The following is a 5,645-nucleotide window of genomic DNA, read 5'->3' on the forward strand; positions in this document are numbered from 1 at the left end:
AATCCTTTAAATTCATGTTTCTATATGTAGGAGAGCATTTAGGAGCAAAAAGAGTAAAAAACGAGCGAAAATAAAAAAAATTAGAGCAAGTTTTAATAGCCACACGAGATGGGCCATTCTACACAACCGTGTGAGCCACATGGGCTGCCACACGACCATGTGTCAGACTGTGTGGAAATCATGACTTGCACTCCAAACACACGAAAAAATGCAATTTTTAGGTTTTTCAGGCATTCTAAGACCTATAGTACCAAAAATGAGAATAAAAGAGTAAGTCGTCATATAATATTTAAGAACACAACTCGAAAAACGCCATTGAAGCCGACTCTGAAGTAAATTTCCATCAAGATTGAAGATCTCCTTTTGATATCTTTGAAGTTTATTATGAGTTTCTTTATTAGATGAACCCTAGGATGGATTCTATCTTTTTATTTCTATTTTACACACTAAATACTTGGATCTTATTCTCAATTATGTTTGATGTGTTTAAATTAGAGGAAGAGTAAATCCTGTTTAAGAGTAAATCTAGCATAATTGAGTGGAGTTGCATGCAATCCTAGAAATAGGACGACTTAAATTAACCAGGATTAGAGTCAAATCTAATAGGGGGATCCATAGATCGAGTTAATGTGATAAAGAGGTTTTAATTAGAAAGAAATTTCAATTAATCAACCTATAGTTATTTTCTCTTACTCTCGAAAGAAATATTAACATAATTTAGAGATTTCTATGGATAAAGATACTAAGTGAAGAAATTGTTTAATTCAGATTGATAATGACAGATGAAATCTAGGTGGATTCTTTCCTGGGTATTGTTTCACTTCTTGGTTGTTAATCGTTTGTTTTCTTGATTTGTTCTTTGTGGTGTTATTTAGTTACTTTTAGTTTTAGCCAATCTCTCCAATTTGTCAGTTAAATAATAAAAAGACAATAATTACTAATACTTTTAGTCTTCGTGGGAATGATATATGTGCTCACTGTAGCTATACTATTAATTGATAGCTGCACTTGCCTTTGTCAAATTTTTAGTTGGTTTACGACTACAATCACGTTTTTGGCACCATTTTCGGGGATTGAAATATTAGGAAAACTTTATTTCTATGAATTTATTTTAATTTTATAATCCGCAGGCTCTTAAATGTCCTGTTCCTTGGACTATGTATGATTATGCTAAGCCTACTCTGATTGGGGTTGAATCGAGTATTGTCAGACCGACAGTTAATTCAAATAATTTTGAGATCAAGCCGAACACAATTTAGATGGTGCAACCAAATGTTCAATTTGATGGGCTAAAAGATGAAGATTCGAATGTTCATTTGGTGAACTTTCTAAAGATTTGCGACAATTTCAAGATTAATGGTATTACTGATGATGGCATACGTTTACGGTTGTTCCCATTCTCTTTAAGGAGCAAGGCAAAACAATAGTTAAATTCATTGCCATGAGTTTCTATCCCAGCTTAGGTTTAAGTGACAAAGAAGTTTTTGTTAAAATATTTTCCACCGGAAAAAACAAATAAGTTGAGGAACGACATCTCTTATTTTGTTCTATTTGATATTGAGACACTTTATGATACATGGGAGAGATTTAAAGGTTTTTTGAGAAGGTGTCCTCATCATGGACTACCTTTGTGGCTTCAAGTTCAAACTTTTTACAATGTTTTGAATCACTTGATTAGATAGATGATTGATGCAGTAGTTGCCAGAACATTGAATAATAAAACACCTAAGGCAACTCAAGAATTTATTGAGGAGATGGCACTGAATAACTATCAGTGGCAAGTTACAGGAGTAAAACATATCAAGGTAGCCAAAGGTTTTGATATTTATGCAGTTTGTACATTGGCAAATCAGGTTGAAGCTCTTGGTAAGAAAATTGATGGTTTAAATTTTTCTAAGCAACTGAATCTGGTGATGCAATGTGATGCGAATGGAATGGGGATGATTAATTCAGAATATTCACCCTTTAAGTCTAACATGAAGCATGAGCAGGTCGACTTTATGCGTAATAATTCTAGATCTCAAAATAACCCCTATAGCAATAACTATAATGTAGGTTTGAGGAATCATCCATTTCTCTTGGGGGTCAAGGAAATCAAAGGTCACAACCCCTTCTGGGTTTTCAGCAACCTTATCAGAAGATAATAAACAGAACCTTAAGGACATGTTGGTTAAATTTATTTCGGTGTCAGAAACTGAATTTCAAAACACTAAGTAAACTTTGAAAAATCAGCAAGCAACAATTCATGGGCTTGAAAATAAAATTGGATAGCTTGCCAAAATTCTTTCGGAAAAACCACAAGGTAGCTTACCTAGCAACACTGAAACTAACCGAAAGGAGCAAATCCACATGGAAGGGTTAGTCGAGCCTGAAAAGAAGTCGGAGCTAGAAGCTGTTGTGAAAAGTGTTGAGGTTGAGAAAGGTAAGTAAGAGCATAAGCTGATAATTAGAGAATACAAATCTCGAATTCCATATCTAGTAGCATTGAAGCAAAACCACATAAATGAACAATATGATAAATTTCTTGAACTCTTAAAAGAATTGCACATTAACTTACCGTTTTTAAAGCCCTTTCACAGATGCCAAAGTATGTACAATTTTTAAAAGAGTTGTTAACAAATAAAAATAAGTTAGATGACTTGTTGACTGTGGAGCTCAATGCAATTTGCTCGGCCATTCTCCAAAACAAACTACCCAACAAATTTAAAGATCTAAGGAGTTTTACTATTCATTGTCTCATTGGTAGTTTAAATGTTGAAAATAATTTGGTTGATTTAGGGGCTAATATAAATGTCATGCCTTATAAGATGTTCAATTAGCAGATAAATCAATTAGATATCCTAGGGGTATTATTGGACATGGATGAGGATATTGAGGTACCTATGATCTTAGGTCGACCCTTTTTAGCCACTGCTAGAATTGTTATTGATGTGGGTACTGGTGCACTTGTGCTTCATGTAGGTGATGAAAAGATTACTCTTTAAGCATGTGATTTTGTGAGAGTCCCTAGTGAACAAGATGATACTAATTTTTATGTTAATGTTAGTAATCATGTGGCTCAGCATTCTTTGCAGGAAATCCCTAATTAAAACATATTAGAGCCATATTTTATTCAAAGTGATAGAACTCGAAGGACAAGTGAAGTGCAAATGGTGCAGCTTGATGAACTAGATGAATGACGAACAAAGGTTGATGAGAAAATGAGAAAGCAAAAGGAAGTGAAAACATAACACCAAGATGTTCATGTAAAGAGAATGAACCATTTCAAAGTTGGGGACAAAGTGGTGTTAGACAAATTGGATCCATGAATTTTTCTGTCAAAGTTTATGTCAAGAGGGTCCAACCCATGTCTGGTAAAAATCATATTTCCATACGAAACCATTAAGGTAACACACTCTGTTTACGACACATTCAAGGTACACAGTCATCGTCTCAAACTTTTTTTTGTGGTAATACTGATAACAAGAGAGAAGAGTTTTAGCTCCAATATCTACCTTAACCGTGAGCTTAAAAAGGGAAGTTGAGCTTTGACTCTCAATAAGTGCTTCTAGGGAGGCAACCCGAGTGTTTTTATTTTTATTTATTTATTTTACTTTCATTTTAATATTTTTACAAAATAAAAAATATATTTTTAAAACAATATTTTAAAAAAAGTGGTCCACATGGTTTGGGGTAATCCACACGTCTCCAATAACCACACGGCCTGGACACACCGGCAAGTCTCAGGCCGTGTGGTTACTGGAGCTAATTTTTTTCAATTTTAATTTGACCCACATAGGCATAGAAAGTTACACAGGCTGGAGACATGGATGTGTGAGACACATAGCCTATCACATGGGCCATGTTGTAGACCGTGTGGCCCACATGGGCTCACACACGGGCGTGGGAAAAGCGAAAGAGCATCACATATGGCTTCACACATAGCCTGGACACACGGGAATGTCTTATGACGTGTGGTTACTAGGCTTATTTGTACCTATTTTTTTATTACACATAGTCTTGGGGATTCCACACGGCCTGGCCACACAGCCGTGTGGCGCACATGACCTAGCCACACGGCCATGTGGCTCACATGGCCTAGCACATAGCCATATTTTTTTTCCTTTTTAAAGCTAATTTTTTTCTTTTATTTCCTTCCTAACCCAACCAAAGTGATTTCGTTTAGTTTTATATTTTTTTGTTTTTGTTTTTGGTTTTTTTTATTATGCTGTACTTTTATTATTTTATTGGCTATTTTTCTATTTTGTTATCTCTTTATCTTCTTATTCATTTTGTCTATTTTTTTTTATTTTTCTTAGAAACATGTAGTTCATTTAGAATCTCTCACAATTCCAGTTTTCAATATTCTGATTAATTCATCCAAATTCAAGACAGTTTCAATTCACTTCCTCTCTTATGATATTATGCTTCTTCTATTATTATATTTGTTTGTACATTAAGGATAATGTACATCTTAAGTGTGGGGAGGTTGTTTGTATATTTGTGATAAAATCCCTAAATTTTTTGTTATGTTTAAGTAATTTTCTCATACCCTCCATTAGAGTGAATTCCTTTTAATTTGGAGTTTTTATTGATTCGGTTTTGGAATAATTTGTGGATTTTTGTGCATTATGGGATTTATAGTTTAAGACACGGGAGAGTCAAACATAATAAGTTGTTTTTGAAAAATTAAAATTTTAGGTTGTCTCTCTGAACTGAAGAATTATATTGAAATTTTGAATTTACAGGTTTGACATCAAAACCATAATTTTTTGTGAGTTTTTGAGCCTATAGAGTATAAATATTTCGTGCTTATTTTATTTTTGGTTGTGAGTATGTCAACTTGATTTATTATTCTAGAACTTGCTTCGGTTATGCATATTGATACCACATTATTGATTTGATATACTAAGATGATAGACAAACTTAGGATTTAACCCATTTAAATTGTAAAAAGCTTACCTATTGAATTAACCCCTAGTAAACCCCGTTAATCCTAACACATTTTTTAACCCGATAATGTTAACCCATAATCTAGATCTATGTTGTAAAATTATCCTTTTTACTGACTCTCTTTTTGTCTAGATTTGATTTGGTTTTTGTCTAACTTGTTTTATTTTTTGAATTGCTGAATTTTTTTCTCAAAAAAAAGAAAAGAAAAAATTTGAAAAAAAAAACCAAAAGAAAAGAAAAAAACATAAAAAAAGAGAAAAATAAAATTTGATTGAGCTTGAACAATTAGTTTCATATTTTGTTGAAAAGCTTGTTTCCATTTGTGAGTATTCTTGTTGAAGTAGTTTCTTTTAATTCAGCAACTGATTGTTTTTCTAGTTTGATAACTTATCAACTCGATCTTGATTGTAACCAAATTTTCTAGTCTTTTACCTACCCTTAACCTAAGCCTCATTACAACCTTTTCAACACCTTTTTATTGGTGTGTCATCTCATTTTATAGTGGTGAAGATTTGATTTTCATGCAAGCATACGGTAATGACATTTCTCGTTTGACTGTTGAGTACATATTTCATGAACCTTAAACACTTTGAGTGCTTGAGTGAATCTTAGTGAGGATGTCAATTCTTGTTAATTTTGAATTTAAGGTAATTATTTAGATAATGGGAGATACCTGTGTTTTGTGCACTAAAAATATAGGCTTGGATCTTTAG

The 5,645-nt window shown here is 33.1% G+C and overlaps 1 non-coding gene across 1 annotated transcript; it reads right to left on the bottom strand.

Moving 5' to 3' along the window:
• Positions 1 to 1,517: 1,517 nt before the first annotated feature.
• LOC121215681 (small nucleolar RNA R71) lies at positions 1,518 to 1,624 on the bottom strand. The gene has a single exon (XR_005911657.1). It is a non-coding gene; the product is annotated as a small nucleolar RNA R71 (small nucleolar RNA).
• Between the last annotated feature and the right edge of the window lie 4,021 nt (positions 1,625 to 5,645).

Source organism: Gossypium hirsutum, chromosome D03, assembly GCF_007990345.1.
Source record: "Gossypium hirsutum isolate 1008001.06 chromosome D03, Gossypium_hirsutum_v2.1, whole genome shotgun sequence".
Lineage (NCBI taxonomy): Eukaryota > Viridiplantae > Streptophyta > Magnoliopsida > Malvales > Malvaceae > Gossypium > Gossypium hirsutum.